Genomic DNA, 22,779 nt, shown 5'->3' with positions numbered 1-22,779 from the left:
TGTAATTAGTACTGTATAAGTTTAGGGGACCCAAATACTAGAGGAATGAATTTGGAAATAAAACACCAGTTGAAGGAAATAAAATTAAAAGGGTAGCCGTTATAGAATATCTCAGCATTTGTACCCAACGTTATGCAATCATTAAGAATGGAGTTTACTTGTAACTACCCAATCGGTCATTTTGCTTTCTAGAATTTCATTCCCCTAAATAAGATTCCCTATACGTGATTTTACTATTTTATGACTTGCGGGGATGGTTAGTTCGGGATTTGAAAGAGTTCGGGCTGAAATCGGAACATTTGGTTCCTTAGGTTGGCCTTAAAAGGCTAAATTTGACTTCGGTCAACGTTTTGATTAAACGACCTCGGAATCGGGATTTACTATTCCAATAGATTCGTGTAATAATTTCGGACTTGGGCAAATGTTCGGATCGGATTTTGGATAACCCGGGAGCGTTTCGACGCCTAATAGTGAAAGTTGGCTCTATGAAAGTTTTAAAGTTTTCTAAATTTGGTTTGGAGTAGGTTTTGATGTTATCGAGGTCCAATTGGGATTCCGAGGCCGGTAACAGTTCTATAATATCATTTAAGACTTGCACGAAAAATTTAGCGTCATTCTGATTAGTTTAAGTATGTTTCGGCGCGTTCGGAGCAAGTTGAAGAGCTTAAAGTTCAAAATTTTGATTCAATTGGTTTGGGGTGAGATTCTTAGTTTTGATGTTGCTTTGTGCGTTCCGAGAGTTCGAGCGAGTTCGTTTTAAACTTGTTGTTACGTTGGGGCGGGGACCCGGAGGACCCGAGCGTTAAACAAACGAGGCTCGGATCAAGTTGGGACTTGAAGTAAAATGCTGAAGCTTTCAGCTTCTGGTGCGATCGCACCTGAGCTTGGCCAGCGGTAGGAGCGAGCTCGCGGGTGCGAGAAATGAGCCACAGAAACGGACTAGCCAAGGCTGCCCAAGATTGCAGGAGCGAATAATTTTGCGCACCTGCGAGCCTGCAGGTGCGATGACAATGACCGCAAAAGCGACAAGGTCCGCATGCACGGGAAAATGGTCGCAACAGCGGTTGCGCAGGAGCAGCACCAGCTCTGCAGGTGCAAACATTGGCCAGCTGGGGGAGGACCGCACCTGCGAGGTTTTCTCCGCAAAAGCGAAACCGCAGGTGCGGCAGTGGCTTCGCGGGCGCGGGAAACACGGGGTAGTGAGGTTGTTTAAAATCGGGGTTTGAGCATTTTTGCTCATTTCTTCACTTCTTGGGGGCGATTTTGGAGCTGGTTAGAGAGGGATTTTCACCAACTATTTGAGGTAAGTAATTTCTTTCTATTGTGAGTTAAATACATAGTTTATGGGAAGATTATAATGTAAAAATCTGTAGAAATTGTTGGTTAGATGTAAAAACCTAGATTTGGACAAAAATAGAATTTAACCATGAAATTTGTTGTGGAATTGAGTAAAAATTACATATTTTAGTTCGTAAGGCTATGGGTAACGATGTGCTTAAAGAATTTTCGGAATCCGGGTATGTGGGCCCGAGGATGAATTTAAAGAATCGTTCAAATTGGGTTAGGTAATTGCTTAAATTGGTAAATTATGAACTTTCGAGCATGTATTCATTAATTTGTATAAGATTTGACTAGTTTCGGATTTTTCAGCATTGAATTGAGGCTTTTAGAGCGGAATCTTAGTCGGGAAGTGAGCTACGAGATGAGGTAAGTCTCTTTTCTAACATTGTAAGAGAAAACTCATTCCCCTAGGTATGTTTACTAAAAGATTTATTGTGTGTGGGGAGCTACATACGTACTAGGTGACGAGAGTCTGTGCGTAGCCATATTTTATGTGATGTCCGGGTAGTCTTAGGATTCACATCATGCTTTGTTGTTATCGTTATTTGATTATGCTTTATTAATTTCTTGAAAAGTGTTGAGGTTGAGGATTCTGAGATTTAAAGCTTTCAACTAGCTTCTCTATATTAGAGAAAGAATCGAAGAATTATTTAATAATTTAAGAAATTTATATTCATTCGCGTCGCAAATGTTTCCGTGGGCGAAAAAAAGTTCCACTACTTTCATGGGAGCGGGTTGTTCGCCTCAACAAGTTAATAGATGCATCTATGGTTCATGCTATTCGACCCTAGGCAGTGCACACAGTTTATGTATATGTATTTTTGGATCGGGCCAAACGTCCTCGGCATAATTCGTGCGTAATAATATTTGAAACCCAATTATACTTGATGTTGTTTCATTGGCTGGAAAGGTAAATGATTAAAGTATGAAAATTCAATCTGGAAATCATTATCATTGAAGGAATTGTTTATTTATTGCTTATTATTGGATTTTAATGTCATTCACATATTTCATGCTTATAAATAAAAATTTCGATCTTTTTATTGATAGACCTTAGTAAGTGTCGAAGTCGACCCCTCGTTACTACTTCTTCGAGGTTAGACTAGATACTTACCGGGTACACGTTGTTATTGTACTCATACTATACTCACTACCCGTGCAGGATCTGAGGCAGGAGCATCTGGTTTCACCCCGGCTCGCACACCTGATACTACGAGACTTTGTGGTGAGCTGCCTCTAAGCTCGTTTCCGCAGCACCCAGAGTCTCCCTTTGTTATTTATTTTTTGTCTTATTCATTTCAGATAGTATTGTAGTATGTTTTGTATATTCTGATAGTAGCTCATACACTTGTGACACCAAGTCTTGAAATTTATGCTAGTAGAAAATTGTCGATATTGATAATTACCTTTTCTCATTTACTCATTAACTGTTCAATAATTAAAAATCAATTATTTCTAAATTATTAAAAGAAAAAATCACACGATTAGTTCACGATTGGCTTGCCTAGCGGTAACGTTGGGCGCCATCATGACTTGTAGGAGAAATTGGGTCGTGACATTACTCATCTTTTGTGATGATCCGTCCAGTCGTCTCATGAGTTACCGCTCCGTTTCCCCCATTTCAGCTTCTTTATGCTTCGTTATCCGTGTTTTTGTGGTATCGGGTTGGGCTGATCGAGTCCGGAATGGATTTGGTGAAGTTTGCGACACTTAGTCTCTTTTAAGAAGGCTTAAGTTGGAAAAGTCAACCGGATGTTGACTTATGTGTTAAAAGGCTCATAAGTGAGTTTCGATGGTTCGGTTAGCTTCGGGAGGTGATTTGTGACTTGGGAGCGCGATCAGAATGAGTTTTGGAGTTGTAGAGAAGATTTATGTTTAAATTGGCGAAGTTGATATTTTGGCGGTTCCGGTTGATAGGCGAGATTTTGATATAGGGGTCGGAATGGAATTCCGAGAGTGACAGTAGCTTCATTGTGTCATTTGGGATATGTGTGCAAAATTTTAGGTCATTCGGACGAGATTTGATAGACTTTTTGATCGAAAGCATAATTTAAGAGTTCTTGAAGTTCTTAGGCTTGAATCCTATGTTAAATTGGTGGTTGATGTTGTTGTGAGCGTTCCGAAGTTTTGAACAAGTTTGAACGATGTCATGGTATGTGCTGGTACAATTGGTTTGAAGTTCCGGGAGTTCCAGGTAGATTCCGGGATGTTTTAGGCCGAAAATCATAGTTGTAGCAGGTCCAGAAGGGTTGCAGGCCTCGGAACCCATCCACGCGGTCCGCACAAAAAGAAGTGCGGCCGCGGTATGTGCTGTGCGGACCGCACAAAATGAAGTGCAGCCGTGGTAGGTGCTGTGCGGACCGCACAAAATGCAGTGCGGCCGCGGTGGGGAACATTTCACTAGTCCTATTCAGAAGCTCATATCTTTTGATCTACAAGGAATTTTGAGATGCTTCAAAAACGAAATTTGTAGCCCGTCGTGTCTAGCTTCTAGAAAGGTGAAGATATCACAATTTGGACATCTGTAGCGAAAGTTATGGCCAAAATACTAAAGTCTATCACTGCAGAGGAAAGCCTGTGCGGCCGCGATCATTTTTGTGCGGACCGCACTGGTTTTGTGCAGTTAGCGGAGGTGAAAATCTGTGGGGTACTCTATAAATACGAGGTTTTGGATTTTATTTGATATTTTGACCTAGAGAGCTCGGAATTTGGCGATTTTTCGAAGGTTTTTCAAGAAATTCAGCGGGGTAAGTGATTCTAACTCAGATTTGGCTAGAGTACATGAATCTATCATTGAATTCATCATTTAATTTGTGATTTGGGATGGAATTTGGGAAGAAAATTGTGAAATCTTTCAAAATATAAAATGATGATTTGAAGGATCAAATGATATAGGAATTGGATAATTTTCGTATGGTTAGACTCGTGAGAGTATATGATTCTAGTTTTGTAAATTTTGTCAAATCCGAGATGTGGGCCCGGGGTTCGGGTTTGACCAATTTCTGGAATTTTGTGGTAATTCGATTGTTTTCGTTTGGGTTTGTTCCCTTAACATATTGTGATGTATTCGTTCTGATTTTGGATAGATTCGACGTGCGTGGAGGCCGATTCGAGGGGCAAAGGCATCGCGAGTTAGAGATTTAGCCGGTTCGAGGTGATGGTAAATGATGCTCTGAGGGTTTGAAACCCCGGATTGCACATCGTAGTGCTATATTAAGGTAAGGCACACGCTTGATAACGAGCGTGTGGTCGTGTATTATTGGGGATTGTGACTTGGTCCGTCCCGATTGATGATTTTGCCGCGCATTTGACTGAAACTTATATGTTATTATCATGATTTGGGCTGATTGCCATATTTGGGCCTCGTGCAACCTATTTGAACCCTTTAGGAATTTTTATTACTATTTCCTCACTGTTTTGACTTACTAATTGAACTCAGTCATGTTATTTTTCACTGTTTTACTACTCAGCCATTTTTACTCCGTTTTGAGACCTAGATGATATTTTAAATGATGTTTTGGGCTGAGAAATACTGTTTTACTAATGCCCGAGGGGCTTGTGAGTATTTTTGACTGAGTAAGGCCGAGGGCCTAGTTGTGAGGAAATAATGATACTGATTTGAGGCTGAGGGCCTGAGATATGTATGCCACGAGGTGGCTTGTTGATATTGTTTATAAGACCGAGGGCCTGAGATATATACACCACGAGGTGGGTTGATTGATATGAGGCTGGGGGCCTAGATTTGATGCCACGAGATGGCTTGATATTGCTCTTGGGCCGTAAGGGGCCCCTCCCAGAGTCTGCAGACCCCCAGTGAGCGCAGGTACCCATTATGATGTGAGATTGAGCCCGAGGGGCGGAAATTGTTGATGCTGTGCCCGAGGGGAGAAGTTCTATGTGCTTACTTTATCATAACTGTCTGTCAATTACTTGTTTATTTGTTGTAGAAGTACTTTATTTTGCTTTTCATTGGTTTACTGCTTACAAATTACCTATTTAATTGCTTCATTATAGAATACCCTGTGTATACGTGTTTTCTTACATTCAATCATTATTTATCTTTATTACTCACTGAGTTGGAGTACTCACTTTACTCCCTGCACCCTGTGTGCAGATTCAGGTGTAGCTGACACCGCTCCTGAGTGCTGTTTCCTCCAGTTCCAAGCGGTTTTTCGGAGACTACGAGGTAACTGTTGACGTCCGCAGCCCCGTGTCTCTACTTCTCTATCATTTCTGTTTCCTTTCAAACACTTGTAGTGGTTTATGAATTTAGCAGACTAGTATAATGGTTTAGAGATGCTCGTGACTTGTGACACCCCGGTTAGGGCTGTGTCGGGTTGGACTTTCCGCATTGTTATCGATATTTCCGCTATTTAGTATTGTTTAAATCATGTTCAGACTATTTTCATGTTGATTAACTGCTTTAAAAGTTGAGTTGGGTTGAACTGGCTGGCCTTGTCTTCATGAGAGGCGCCATCACGACCGGGTTCGGGGTTACGATCGTGACATCTTTATGAGGCGAGATTTGAGGATCATGTCTCCCTATATCTAATTATAAACAAAGACATTTATACTCATTATAAGAACACCATCCACAAGAAATATCAAGAGCAAACTTTTTTTCTTATATAGTTTTACATAAAAAGTATTTGCTTGAGCGTTGTTATCAACTTCACTCTGGTGGATTACATCCGAAATTTAGGCTTGTTTCATTCTGTATAAGGTTTTATATTTTTATTTTTCATTTGTAAGAAAATCAAACCATCTTAATCCATATGTCTAGTAACACATACAAATTCAATTGTACCTCTTTTTGAGTAAACAGTTTGGCACCCACCATAGGCCTAAACAATTGTGATATTAATTTGGTCTATTATTCGGGCGATTTGCAGTCGTACCCTATTTTTATGTCACCTTTTAACCTATACCTTATTTTTAAAAATAATTAATTTTGTAACCAACTAACAAAAAATCCGTAATAATATGACCATTATACCCCTTCCAAAACATATAAAAGATGCATCAAGCATACCCAGATTCAAATTCCAGATCTTCTCCGTATCTCCTCCATCAGTCCGTCTCTCCTGAGATCGCCTCTCGCAAACCAGATTTGAACCAGATTCAAAATCCAAATTCAAAATTACAAAATACATTGTAAGTATTCAAATTCATCTTCATAATTCAAAATAGTTTTTGAATTATATGTTTTCTGATTGATTTATTGAGGTTGTTTGGCGAACTTCACTGATATACTGAATTTGCATTCTAAATCTATTTGACGATGAATTCTAATATTCTAATCCGACAAATATGCTGAAACAAGCTAAAGTTATTTAGTTCATATCTAAAAAATTCAATAAAACGAGCTGGCAAATAACACAACGAAGAAAAAATTATATTAAAACATTATATGAGTGTTTTAATATTTAAAACACCTATGCGCAAAAACTTCGGCATAGGTGCCGAAGTTTTTTTGTTAATATTCCTATTACACTGGGTAAAAAAAAATAAAACATAAATTAAAATTTCATATTACACAAAAAACTTCGGCATAGGTGCTGAAGTTTTTTAGTTAATATTTAAAAACTTCAGCAGGAGGAGCTGAAGTTTTCCTATTACACTGGGTAAAATAAAAATAAAACATCAATTAAATTTTCATATTGCACAAAAAAATTCGGCATAAGTGCTGAAGTTTTTTAGTTAATATTTAAAAACTTCAACAGGAGGAGCTGAATTTTTCCTCCTACACTGGGTAAAAAATAAAACATAAATTAAAATTTCCTCATGCTTGAAGTTTTCATCAAGCACTGTGTATTTTATTATGATTTTTTGAAAAAACTTCATACCAAATTAAACATAAATAACAAAAAGACTTTGAATAAAATTAACTTTTTGAAAAAAGCACTGTTGAAGTTATATAGTTCATTTCCTCTACTATTTTTCGACTTTGAATAGAATTAATATTAAAAAAAACGCAGAAAAAAATTAAAACAAAAACTGAATATTTCATTAACATCAAAAAAGATAAATAAATTACATAAATAACAAAAAGAAAAACGAATCGTCCATATCATCATCATCATCATCGTCGTCACTACCAGATGGACGAGCATCTTCATCAGCAAGATTATCTAATCTTGCATACATCACAAGCGTATCAAGCTTGTTGTTAATTTCTTCCAGCTCCCTGTCGTACTTGTATATGAGCTCATCCAGTTTCAGCTCAAAAGCCTCTATAATGTCTTGCTTGATTTCTTCCACTATTTGCCTGATGACATCATCCATTTTTCTCCCTTTTGTATTTTATGTCTGCTAAAATATATGTGTTTGAGTGAATAAATTCACAAGGAATACCGTGCTTATATAGGGGAAAAAAACTTCTGCATGGTATATGAAAAGACAAAGAGGAATTTTAAACGTTGTCTAATGAAAAGCGTGCATGAATGTGATAGGAATGTAATTATTACACTAACACATACCCCAACGCAATATAATTACTGCTTTAATTGTGTAGGTTACTCCTGTATACTATGCAATTAATGCTGAAACATGCTCAAGTTTGTTGAATTCATTTGCTAAAACTTCAGCCCAATGTGCTGAAGTTATTTAGTTCATTTCTCAAATCTTCAGCACCTAATGAGCTGAAGTTTTTTTCCTTGCATTCATGAATACCTGTCATAAAGCTTTTTCAAAAAAACTTCAGCTGATATGCTGAAGTATTTATGTTTATTTGTAAAAACTTCTGCACTTAATAAACTGAAGTTTTCTATGCAGCATTCATTAATTATGTCATACATCTTTTTCCAAAAAATTTCAGCAGAAGATGCCTAAATGATTTAGTTCATTTGTAAAAACTTCAGCACAAACAACCTAAAAATTCTTCTGTTCACTTTCCTAATACTTGCCACTAAACATGAATTTGCAGGATGAGTTTAATTTGCATTGTTATAACTTTCAATGGGAGTTGGACTCATGATTTCAAATACTTGGATCATGATACAAAACTTGTTCTACTTAATAAGCACATATCATTCAATACTTTCCTGAAGAAAATTAGTGAAGTTGCAAATATTGATTCAACCAGATATGCACTAAAAGTATGGTTTGATATCAAACTAAATACAAGCAAAGGAATGCTTGTAACTTCATATGAAAAACTCACTACTTGTATATATTTGCTTACAACTGATTCACCCTACAAGAATTGTCATTTCATCATCGAAAAAATACAATCTTCAGAATCTGCAACATTCAAACAATCGGTTGCATATGAGATAGATTCAGAACCTTTTGCTGATTATCAACATGAAATAGGACAACCAATAATGGAAGTAGACAACGAGCAACAACCTTGTAACATTACAACTGCTTCAGAATATATAATGTTGCAACAATTACCCCTCCTCCGATAAATTCATACCAGTTTGTTGATGACCAAAAAGAGGAAGGACATCTAATAATGCAAATTGACAACCAACACACAATCCAACAAAGCTTTTTGTTACCTTCTCCAATGATAAGTAACAACGAAGATGAAGTAAACATGGAGCTTATACCGATACCATCAAACAGAATTGAAGAAATTGCTGAAAGTTCTTGTGCTTCTCAGAAATCAAGAAAAAGAGTGAGGAGAAAGCTGAAAGAATCTCCACCATGTAAAATACTTAGGCACGATGCGTTGCCTGACGAAGTAAGAGTTGGATCAATTTTTGAGAACAAACAAAACATGACTAAATTTTTCTGCAGCTTGGAGATAAACTAGAAAGTTGAATTAAGATATACAAGCTGAAATGCATCATGGACAAATGTGGTTGGAATGTACGTGCTACCAGAATAAAAAATTCCACACTATTCAGGGTGATGAAATATCATAACATCCATGAATTCTCGGTTGATGCAAGAAAATCAGATCAGAAGCATGATACATCAAATTTTATAAGTGAACAAATTATAGAACATGTTCGAGACAAAAAGATAAAGGTTACACCAGCCTTTGTAGAAAATGAAATGAAAAAGAAATTTGGAATTGACATTGGTTAACACAAGGCATGTCGTGCTATTCAAAAAGCTGTTGCTTGCATAAGGGGAACAGCTGAAGAGAATTACCAGATTCTTCCTTCATACCTACACATGATGGTGGGCAAAAATCCAGGAATGTACACAAGCATAAAAAGAGATGCGTAGAATAGGTAAGCAAAACAATACTAACCATCAGCCTGAAGTTTCAAATGTTCCTATTTGAAAAACTTCACACCTTATGATTTATTTTTTTGTGTTTCACTATACAGATTTGCTTTGTTTGCTCCTGCGGCGTCAATAGCTGGTTGGTCCTACTGTAGACCCGTTATTGTAGTAGATGCAACGTTTTTAAAGTCAAAATATCGTGGTGTTCTATTTGTTGTTGTATCAAAGGATGCAAACAATCAAATATTTCCTCTATGTTTTGGTGTAGCAGATTCAGAAAACAATGAGGCATACATTTGGTTCTTCGGGGAAATGAGAAAAGCAATTCAAGTCCATCGTGAACTGGTTTTCTTGTCAGATAGAAACCAATCGATCGCAGATGGTATTAGAAAAGTTTTTTCTGAAGCTCACCATGGTATCTGCCTTTATCACTTTGAGAAAAAATTAAAGCAAAGACATGCAAAAGCCACAGTAATAAATCTTTTTCAAAGTGCTGCAAGGTCATTCAAACGTGAAGATTTTAATAAGTTAATGTCCCAACTCAAAAGTATTGACAAGAAAACATACAATTACATAATGGAAGAGCCCCCCGAGAGATGAGCTCAATCGTGGTTCCCACGGCGACGTTATGATATGCTAACAACAAACACGGTAGAATCAATGAATTCCGTTTTATTAAAAGGGAGAGAAATGCCTATTTTACGAATGTTAGATTTCATCCAAGAAAAGTTGGGAGAGTGGTTTTACGAACGGAGAAAAAAGGCAAATGAAACTTTTCACAGAGTATCAATATGGGCAAAAGAAGAGATGACTAAGAAGATGGACTTGGCTTGCAAAATGTTTGTGAGTATATTTATTAACTTCAGCTTTTTATATCTGTTGCAGTGATTTACTGCTTACATTTAAAAAATTTCATACTTTTTTTTGAAGCAAAAATACACTAATATAGTCTGTCTTAATTTTTTATTCCTTGTTAGATGTTCAACCTTGACTCAATGTTGTTTAGAATAAATAGTGAAGGAATCGAATTCATTGTGGACTTAAAGAAGAGAACTTGTGACTTCCTGGAATTCCAACTTGATGAATTGCCCTGTCCACATGCAATTGCTGTTATAAATAAGAGATATTTACAGAAATCTGATTACTGCTCAAATTGGTATTCAAGGGAAACATGGTTGAAAACATATGAAGGACATGTGAATACCGTGGGAGATCAAAAATCATGGGATATACCATAAAATGTACAATCTGAGATCACAAAACCTCCCGATGTAGAGATTTTACAAGGAAGAAGACAAAAGAAGAGGCATATATCTGCGACTGAATCAGTACCATTCAAGTCTACCAAATGTAGTCGATGTAAACAAGTTGGGCATAATAGAACAACTTGCTTGTCTTCTCCAGCACCTCATCCATATTCCAAGAAACACACTGAAAAATACTCCAACCTTCAATAATCCTTGGTCTGAATTTAGACTTTCTTTATTGTATGACATAATTGAAATGTGAATTTTTTCATAGGAATAAAAAAAATCTCTTGGACTATTTTATATACTGCTAAAGTACAAATCACTCATTTTTGTTGCGCAGGCTTACAAGTTTGGTTGCATTTTAAAAAAGTACGCAATGACTTTTGTGACAAAAAACTTCAGCTTACAGTATATGAAATACACACACACACACACTCACACACACATATACACACACTCACACACACACATATGCGTACAACACACAAAAAGAAATGCATGTACAAACAAAAGCTGCAGCATCTCTAAGCTGAATTTATAGAAAAAGAACTTAATAAAAACTAAGAACCATACTGCAACTAAGAAATATAAAGCAAATACCAACAAATAATAAGGATAATGCAATAGAAAGCTAAGAACAAAGAGGATGACAATTACATTGATATAAAAGGAGATGAGAATAACAAACAAAGTACAAACAAAACTTCAGCTCTATGGGCTGAAGTTATACAATATGAACCTAGAAACTTCAGCTCTATGGGCTGAAGTAAACAAAAAAGCATAGCATTAAAACATAAAGAAAAGGATTACAAATACTAACAATCATCACCATCATCATCATCATCATCATCATCACAGTACTCCTCAATTTCTCTAAATATCTCATCATCATTAGTATCAGAGATAACTATAGGGTAGTCAGGCAAAAGACCAATGAATCCAAGAAGATCAATCTTCAACTTGTTGAATTCATCACGCAACTGACTTTGTTCGACGATTACTCTATCCATAAGAGGAAGAAGAGTCTTCAGGTTGTTTTGCAGCTTGGAATAGTCGTTCCAGCTGGGAAACTGAAAACTATCAAACTGCTACACAACCTTGTCGAATGAGGTTGAATAACCTCCACAACTACGTTCCAGGTTAAGCCTGTTCTGGAATGATTCATTGGCAAAGAGATTTGGTCTGATTCTTTCCCAATCAGCCTTTATTTGATCCCACAAAAGCATAAGATTAGCCATCAGTTTGTTATTGTACCACTCAATTTTCAAACTCTCCCACTTCTGCATAATTCCATCCATATTAGGCTTCCTACTTCCGCTTGCACCAGACATTTTTTCTTTAACAAAAGCTGAATGACTAAGGATGAATATAAATTTAAAGAAATATGATGGAAGTCTATGAATGACTATGAAATTTTCAAATGAAGATATTGTTAATATAGACAAAGAGTTCACCTAATCAATTTAATATCTATAAATGTAAAAGTAACTTTTCGGCTGTTTTTACTATTTTACGTTCAGAGAAATTGAATGAAACAAGTAGGTGATAAAAACAAGTATGTGGTAAATGCAAAAAGAAATGTAACTTTAGCCCTAATAAAGCCCACCATTTTTCTATAGTAAAAAAAATAACTTCAGCCTGAAAAATATCTTTTCAGATAATTTACTATATAGTATCAGCCTCCTTCACATATGAAGTATTTCGACTTCTCCTTCACTATCTTTGCTTCGCACGAACTCCCTGCTACACCCAATAATCATGTCTTAGCCAACATTTTCTTGTTTTTCTTTGAATGCAAATCTAAAGAAATATGATAGAAGTCTATGGATTGTTAATATAGCCAAAGAGTGCACCTAATCAATTTAATATCTATAAATGCTGAAGAGATTGCTAACTATTTTTTGTTCACAGAAATTGAATGTAACAAGATAAGTAGTTGGCAAAACAAGTAAGTGGTAAATGCTAGTAGTTGGTAAATGCAATAAAAAAATAGTAAAAAATAAGGCCACAAAATGTAGGTGATATAGGTGATAAATGACAAAAATTAGCTAGAAAATGCAAAAAAGATAAGTATCAAGTTAAAAAAATACCAAAACATGCTAAAGTTTTTGTCGTAAAGCTTTTTCAAAAAACATCGGCCCAATGTGCTGAAGTTTTTTATTATATTTCTAAAAACTTCAGCACCTGATAAGTTGAAGTTTTTTTGTTGGATTCAATAGTTTTTGTCGTAAAGCCTTTTCAAAAAACATTGGCCCAATGTGCTGATGTTTTTTAGTATATTTCTAAAAACTTCAGCACCTGATAAGCTGAAGTTTTAGTTTTTGTCGTAAAACTTTTTCAAAAAACTTCGGCCCAATGGGCTGAAGTTTTTTAGTATATTTCTAAAAACTTCAGCACCTTATAAGCTGAAATTTTTGTGTTGGATTCAATAGTTTTTGTCGTAAAGCTTTTTCAAAAAACATCGGCCCAATGTGCTGAAGTTTTTTAGTATATTTCTAAAAACTTCAGCACCTGATAAGCTGAAGTTTTTGTGTTGGATTCAATAGTTTTGTTATGACTTTTAGCCAAAACTTCAGCTTAAAAAGCAGAAGTCATTTACTTCATGCTTAAGTTTTTTCAAACAAAAATGTACTTAAAATTCATGATAAAAGACACAAACTTTTTTTTATGACACAAAAGTGAACTAAAAAAGTAATTAATGTATATTCACAAAATCCAAATTATGTTCAACCAATCCTCTAATCAAAAAATTCATACATAGTCTCTTCAAAATCTCCATAATCATGTCCTTCTTGTTCTTCTGGAGTTTCATAGCCGCTATCTTTTTTTCACTTTCCATGAGCCCAAAGATTGGCAGCCTATTCTCTCGTGAATGTCAATGACTGACTTTAATCGAAATTGAAGACATCTTCTTTCTTTAACCGCATATCAATAAACTTAAGAGAAAATATACCACAATCAACACTACAAAAAATACATGAAAAAGAAATTGAAGAATAGTTAACACAAGGGCAAAAAATAATAAACATAAGATGCATAGTAAAACATATGCGAAACATGCACTTGTTAGTCTGTTGCGGTGTCTTCATCCACATAATTTGAAAATTTTCCACAGGACTTTCCCCATAAAATTTATTGTGTGCCCCAAAATCCAAGAATTTGAGACAGTGTGGGATCAACCGGGCATATACTCTGACATGTTCAAGCGCACGATCATATGTTACACTGCCCATGGAATCATACACATATATATCTTTAAAGTCCAAAATTCCAAAAAAGTAGTGCGTAGATGTCTGGCCCGTCCTTGGCTTAAGTCGAAATGGAAAGAATACTTTTTTGGCAGATGCCCATGAGATACCAAAGGAAAGGTCGAGGCCTTTTACTTAGTTGGCCACCTTTTCATTCGTTGATTCTTCCTCAAACCAACTAAAGTCCGTAAGTGGCTGAATAACAACTTCTTCTTCTTCTTCTTCTTCTTCTTCTTCTTCTTCAGCCTGTTGTTTGGATATCCTCTTTCTCTTTGATTTGCTCTTTTTTTGATCCTCCATTCTCTTTTGCTTGTTAATTATCTTTATCTTTTCTTCTGAAGGATGAATACCATCCAACTTAGTCATATACTGATCGAAAAGTAAATCTGTTACCGCACATCTTGATTTTGGATAACGTGGAAGGTGATAAAAATATTTTTTGCGCAAGTAATATGCCCACATCAATATGCTGCAAATGAACAACAACAATTGATAACATGTGAAATTACCACTATGAAGTTTAGAAAAAAATGCATTACAAAACTACAAACAACATGACAAAAACTTAAGCATATTCAGTTTGAAGTGTTAGGCTGAAGTTTTAGCAAATAAGCTAAAAAACTTCAGCAATTTACTATGAATAAAGCTGAAGTTTTCCAAATTACAGTGCAAAAACTTTACTATAAAAAATAAGCTAATGTTTTGGGAAATATAGTTGCAAACCAATTCAAAAAACAAACTTAATAACTTACTTCATCCGCAAGATCAGAGTCAGGATCCATAAGCTCGATAAAGAATGATTTTGCAATATCAAATCCAGCTAATCTGAATCGATTGGAATCATATTCACTGGCATCCATCTCCAATCCTCTGTAAATCTTTGCATCAATCCACTGTCTTGATTAACATATTGGAAGGGACAACTTCTTGTATTCTTTCTTACTTTCCAATCTTGCCCCCCCCCCCTTTTTTTTATAAACTACATAAGGAGATATCAATCAAATACTTTCCATACGAATCCTTTTCCCTTTTTTATCTGATTTTCCTTTTGCTTGCTCTTCCTGCTGTTCCGTCACAACTAACTGTTGTTGTTCAGCATCAGGGGGAAAAACTACAGCCATCGTGGCAAATGCTTGACCAACTCCCTGCTGTTCACGACGTTCTTGTGTCTCTTCACGAACAACAACAACATCAGAATTACCTTCTGAATCAGTCCCTTGTGTACTACCAAGTGAAAATGAACATAAATTGAAGTTGGGGATATCACTGGTGTCACACATAGGAGAACTGGAAATCTTCCTTCTCTTAGGTTTTGGAAGAAGTTCCGATGCATCAGATGAGATCTGCAAAAGCAAGGAAAATATAAACATAAATAAAACTGATAGAAAACACACATTAGGCAAAAAAAATAGCCTTGTAATCGAATTGCAGAAAATATCTACCTGGTCTAAGTGTTGCGACACAGATGGTGTTTGCATTCCAACAGATCCTGTATCTTCATGCAAAAAAAACTAAATAATACTGACTAAATTTTATAAAATAATACCAACACACTTCACACCTGTCTGTGAGGCAACATGTGTGAATATATATATTTTTCCTTTTTCATATAGCTGCATAAGCTCACCAAATTCTTTTTGAGTTTCCTCGAGTCTTTTTGAAAAATCATTCAAAAACATAAAAATGAAAATAAAGTATGTAATATTTCAAACTGTAAAAAATATACTTCAATCAAATATAATAAATTCATGATCTATAGAATACTTTGACGTTTGTCTTCCGTTGTGGTTTCCCCAGGCTGCATGCCTTTGTCAATATCAGCATTTACAACTTCATTCAATTGTGAACCAATGTCGAGGAGCATTGGAGTATTCTCTAGAAGGTTTTTCTCAACTCTACTTTCATTCAATTCAGCATCATCAGAGAGTTTTTGAGTTGTGTCAATTGAAGCACAACTAGTTTCAACTTCCACTACATATTCATAAAAAGGGTGAATACATCAACTAGTCTTTCTATATATATAACATAGAAAAAATTTATACCTATAATGAAAATTTTACTACAGGATATTATAAAAAAACCGTTAAAACTTCAACTCTAAGAAGGCTGAAGTTAGACAGTCACAAACAAAAACTTCGACAGTTACAAAAAAAAACTTCAGCTCTAGAGCTGAAGTTCACCAGTTACAAAACAAAACATTCAGCAAAAAAACATGATGTAATTTTTACAAAAAACACAAACACATGAAACAAAACTTCAACTCCAATCTAAGGTATCATTGAAATATTATAAACTTCATACTTTGTACCTGTAGTAACAATTTTCTGTGTATCACCATCTAGAAGTTCTTTGCAAATAGCTAGTAATCCTGCATAACGATTGTCTTTCCCAATAGTGCTAGACACATCACTCGCTTTCAGTTCTAAAGTACAAACAGGTGCTTGATCTCCATAGCCAAACAAGTTTCCTTTTCCAATATCACTTTCCAAAGCACAACTCGGTGCATGTTTTTCAGTGCCAACAACTTGATCATCTGAACCTTTCTCAGTTGTTAACTCTTCATCATTTCCATCTTTACTCTGTCTACAAACACTGGATTGTTCCTCTCCACCTTATTGTTGAACATATTCATCGCCTTCAACAGTAGCTTCCTTATATGTAGCATTATCATCTGCGACTTTACGCAATGCATCATGAGCATTATGTTCTTCAGTCTCAACAACTTGATTATCTGCACCTTGCTTGCTTCCAATATTTTCAGTTGATAACTGTGCTTCATCATTTTCATCTCTGCTCAATCTATCAGCACTGTGACATTCCTCTTCAAATTGTTCTTGAACATGTTGATCGCCTACAAAAGCCGCTTCCTCACGTGTAGCATTTACATCTGCGACTTCATCTGATCCATCATCAACAACATTAATATCCGATGGATGTTCGTAACAGTCGTTTCCCCTATCATATTCTCGATGGTTACTCCAATCAAAATTGTCATCGATCATTCTATTTGATTTGTTGATAATCTTAAACAACTGTTCAAACTTCTCATCGAAGTATTCCTAGAAAAACAATTACTAACAATGATTAATCTGAATAACATCAGCAGAAATAAAAAAAACTTCCCTATAAATTAGCTTACCTTCACTTTTACAAAAACCGCATCCACAAAAGCAGATCGCTCCTCCTTTTTAAACTTATCGAAAACTTCTTTCAGGATTGTGCTTCTTTCTTTTCTACATGCCTTTGAACCTCCATCGTTAATCTCTAGAATAGACACACATCAAAAATTCAGATATAGAAGAAAACTTCAGCTCAAAAACATGTTGTACTTTTACAAAACACAAAACCAAAAAACTTCAGATCAAAACTTACAGAACATATTGTGTCGAGTAATTCATTGTCACCAAAGTCACTTGTAGAATGGTTAGAACGACTTTGGGTACGAGATGATTCGCTAATAAAAGGAGTTCGATTCGCTTCTTTTGATCGACTCCGACTACGTGGTGATTCACCAATAATAAGAGTTTGATTCAATTCTTTTGATCGACTTAGAGTACATGGTGATTCACCAGTTGAAGGACCCGCGTTAAGTACCTTTGAACGAATCCGGCTGCATGGTAATTGACCAATTAAAGGCATTGAATTCAATTCCTCTTCTATAGGAATTATATCCAATACCCTAAAGCTGCGATATTTCTATTTAATACAAAAAAGTATATTATGAGAAGAAGAAAACTAATACGTCAACATATTAACACAAAGACAAAAAAAAGTAACTTACTTCATGACTACTAAACATCTCAAAAAGTTCGGAAAATTTAGGCTCTCCCACACATACATAACGTAACATCCTGAGAACCTGAGGGGTATCAAGGTACTCATCCTCTCTTATATACTTCTCCCGAATATCTAGGAAGCGCTCATAGAACCAAGCATATAACGGATAATGAAATCCACCAAGTTTATACTCAGTTGCATGGAATTTGTTCTGCTTGTCTAATGCATGTTTCAGTGAGTAAATGAGCTTCTCATAAGCCACATTACCCGAAGGATATTCAGCACAAACCTTATCATCTTCAATAATAGATGCATACTCCTCCATCACAGATGACTCGGTCTTTTTCCCAAACAAAATAGACTCTACAACAAGAATTTTCATAAGCTTCACAACATCATCATAAGCTTCACGTGTATGTGATTCACAGCATTCTTTAGAATTTCATTCCGAGTCATAAAATCTCGAATATCCTTCAAAGTCACACCCTTGGACTTACCAAAATAGCGCTTCAGAATATTGCTCTCTCGATTAATTGGTTTTTCAACATTACGTGTTGTGATCCGCAAACCACACATAATGTGAAAGTCTTCAAGAGCGAAGGAAACATCATGGACAAAAATCTTGAAACTAATAGAGTCTCGATCATTCGTGAATATTCGAGAAAAACACAGATAATGAACCAACTTCATGCTGCATTTGAAATTTTCCATAGCCATAATGTATCGAAATGTACTATTATGAAGCTTATCCCGTTGTGTAGGAGTCAAGAAAGTTGCAATTAATTTCTTCAAATCGTAGTTCCCCTTCCAGTAACCCTTAGAGTTAAACCAATCTCGAAACTCAAAATATCTTTGACCTGTTCTTATAGGTGGAGGAGCAGGGACATAAGGACCTGGGGGTATTACCGGTAGTCTAGGTGCTTTAGGTGCATTAGCTGCTTTGCGTACTTTAGCTGCATTAGGATCTTTAGGTGTTTTAGGTGTCATCTGTTCAAAAAGGTAAAACATACAAAAAATAACATCAGAACATTATCAAAAAGATCAGTTAAAACTTCAATCTCTAAGAAGGCTGAAGTTCGACAGTTACAAAACAAAACTTCAGCTCTAGAGCTGAAGTTCGCCAGTTACAAAAACAAAAACTTCAGCTCTAGAGCTGAAATTCGATAGTTACAAAAAACAAGACCTTCAGCTCTAGAGCTGAAGTTCACCAGTAACAAAACACAAAAACTTCTGCTCACCAGTTACAAAACACAAAACATTCAGCCCCATGCTGTAGTTTTTGCAAAAAACAAAACACAAATTCAAATCCAAAAATAATGCCAAAACATGAAAAAAAACTTCAGCTCCTATCTAAGGTATCATCACTTTGATAGTATCATCTATTTAACTCACAAAATTTTTAAAAAATTGGACGTCTAATCACTGAAGAATTTATAGAATTTTCATCAACAACATAAAAACTCGTTCAAAAAAACTAAAAACACAATCGTAAAAGTAAAACTACTGCACTTATCAAACTAAACACTAAGAAACTATTTAACCATAAATACATGACTATCAAAACCAAAATCAGAAAAAAAACTAGAAAATCATAAAATAAAACCCAGAAAGTTAATGCAATGTACCTGTGATTAAATCGTAATGTGGGAACAACGACGAATAGTAGTTGAAAAATCAAAACAACGACGAAAACCCTTTTATTTCAGAAAAGGCAAATAAATAAACGCGAATAATAGGAGAAGAGAGACAAAGACAGTAAAGGACTAACGTATACTTGGAGAGAAAGTAGTCTTTTAATGAAGAAGGGCAAAATAGTCTTTTTAAAAGGCTTTTAACAAAAAAACGGGCACGGATGCAAACAGAAAGACAAAGTGTCTACAGGTTAAAAAGGGGCGCCAAATAGGGCGCCCCGTGCAATTTTTACCTATTATTCTTATACTAACTTTCTTAAAAGTATTATTATTGTAGCGCAATACACCTATGGGGGACAATGATGCCTACAATCCACTCAGCATTTGTCTCAACAATATTGAACATGTGGACAATTTGCATCTTGTAGGTGGTGGATCGCAGCAAGATGATCCACTTGTGAAACTCCATGATGGAAACGAGTCAACTCCAAGTTGGGTGGAAAGAAATTCTCTGCATATGAGGAGTCTTACTCCTGATGATTTGGTTGATGAGCCCGCAGCCATTACCGTGAAAGTTTTGAGAGCGCAACAAAGGAAAATTATGAAACACCTCACAAAATATGATTGGATAGACTGAACTTCAACAAAAAATATCGGCGGCTTCTAGTAATTCAAATGGTGGAATTCAAGTCCCTCCTGGTGTACCCACAATGAAAATGAATTCTGGAACCAGTAACTTAGCTACAAGGGGGAGTTTAGATCAGATAATAACCAGGCAGGCGGTACAAGCAATAGATCCGAAAATGAGAACACTATAGGTGATCCTTTCAGGGATAAATTCATGAGGTGTTTGAGAGATATAAATACAAGGATGTATCAAAATGCTAAAGAGTTTCATGCTCGGATGGATCAGATTTTAGGAGCGCCACCGATCCTTAGGGGTTTGTGCTCAAAGAAATATATTCAGTTGCCATTTAAACCTAGTGCAACTCCAGAATTGATCCCAAAGAGATTTTAAGATGCCAGATATTCCAAAATAGAATGAAACATCGTATCCACAAGAGAACATTATAACGTACACAATGCTATAAAGGGGAATAATTTCGCTCCAAACAAGAATGAATCGGTTTTACTAAAGAAATCCTGAGAGACCTTAACAAAAGGGGCTTTAACATAGTATTCACTTTTACCTTAACATTCAATTGATTCTTTTGAAATACTTGCAGATTCTTTTATTAAAGCTCACGATGGAGTAAGGAAAGTTGAAGCGTGGAAAGCAAATATCTTCAGAATTGCTCGAGGAGATTCATAATTACTTTGGGAATTCATGATCAAGTTCCAAAAAGAAAGAATGTTGTTACCGGCGGTACCAAATGAATGGGCAGCAGAAGCTTTCACCAAAGGCCTTAATCCTTTAGTTCTGATGCCTCAAGAAAGTTGACGAAAAACTTGTTGGAGTTCAAACTAATTACAAGGGCTGATGTTCACAATCGTTATTTGTCACGACCCAGACCCCGATCCGGTCGTGATGGCGCCTCTCGTGAAGACAAGGCTAGCCAACCAACCCATTTAGCCTTTTCAGAATAGTTAATATGAATGAACAGTTTTAGCATAATTAAATAACCACAGTCTAACAAAAGTTTTCTTTATTAAGTGCGGAATACAACCCAAACACAGCCCAAACGGGGGTGTCACAAGTCACGAGCATCTATTAGAGTATAAATACAACTGCAAGGCCTGAAACATATAAAATAGGACTGATAAACAAAAGGAAGAAATGCGGTGCTGCGAACGCTGGCAGTCACCTTACTAAACTCCGATAACATAGCCTCCGACCAGCTCAAAACCCGCTACCAGGTGAACAAATACCTGCATCTGCACACGAGGTGCAGGGAGTAAAGTGAGTACTCCAACTCAGTAAGTAATAAAGGTAAATAATAACTGAGCAGTAAGAAATCACGTAAAACAAACCATCATGCTGTATAGAGCAGTCTAAAACCCTTTGAGTACAAGCTGTGAAACTGTGAAATCCTTGGAAAAACATCTTAGCTCAGTTTAAACCTCTTTTAAAATGACTTTTTAACGGTTACGCAAATGAGTGCAAAACAAATAGTGCAAATAAGCACGGAAATCCGCCCTTCGGGCACAACACTCAATTAACAGATAATGTCAGGCAATCAGATAGATATCACATGAAGTATCCCCAAACAACAGATAATGGCAGACAAATGAAATAACGTAAACACATAGAACAGTACCATCACCGTTGCGACGTGCAGCCCGATCCATATATCGCTGCGGCATGCAGCCCGGTCCATATATCTCGTCGACGGCGCTCATTGATGGTGTGCAGACTTTGGGAGGGGCCCCTTACGGCCCATGCGCAATATCAATCCATCTCGTGGCATCAAATCTGGGCCTGCGGCCTCATATAAATCACAAGCCACCTCATCGTGTACATATCTCAGGCCCTCGGCCTCATAATCAAATCAGTATCTCACTGCTGCGGCGTGCAACCCGATCTAAAAGTATCCTCACAATACAGGCCCTCAGCCTTACTCAGTCAAAAATCACATAAGACCCTCAAGCAACAGTAAAACATGATGCTCAGCCCAAAAATATTATTGGAAATATCATTTCAAGTGTTAAAGCGAAATAAACTTGGCTGAGTTTTGAAAACAGTGGAAAATAGATGAATGAGTTCAAGTATAAAATCAAAACAGTGAGGAAATATCAACAACAGTCCCTGAAGGGTTCAAATAGCTGGTACGAAGCCCAAATATGGCAATCAGCCCAAAATATAATGATCACAAATAAGTTTCTGTCAAATACGCAGTAAAATCATCAATCGGGACGGACCAAGCCACAATCCCCAATAGTAAACGACCCCACGCCCGTCATCTAGCGTGTGTCTCACCTCAATATAGCACTACGATGTGCAATCTGGGGATCCAAACCCTCAGGATATCATTTACAATCATTACTCACCTCGAACCGGCGAAATCTCTAGCTCGCGACGCCTTTGCCCCTCAAATCGACCTCCACGCGCGTCGAATCTATCCAAAATCAGAACGAATACATCACAATATGTCAAGGGTACAAAGCACAAGCGAAAACAATCAATAACATGCACAAATCCCGAAATTACCAAAACTCGAGCCCCGGGCCCACTTCTCGAAACTCAGAAATTTTTACATCAACGGGTTCCTTATCCTTCCACGAGTTCATACATATCAAAAGTTCTCAAATCCGACCTCAAATGGTCCTTCAAATCCCAAATCAAAAGTCCAATTTTCTCAAGCCCTAACTCTTCAATTTTAGGCTTAGTTGCATGAATTTCTAGGTGGA

This window comes from Nicotiana tabacum, chromosome 10 (assembly GCF_000715075.1).
Source record: "Nicotiana tabacum cultivar K326 chromosome 10, ASM71507v2, whole genome shotgun sequence".
In the NCBI taxonomy this organism is placed as follows: Eukaryota; Viridiplantae; Streptophyta; class Magnoliopsida; order Solanales; family Solanaceae; genus Nicotiana; species Nicotiana tabacum.
The sequence above is the reverse complement of the archived record's forward strand: the minus strand, read 5'-3'. Positions refer to the sequence as shown.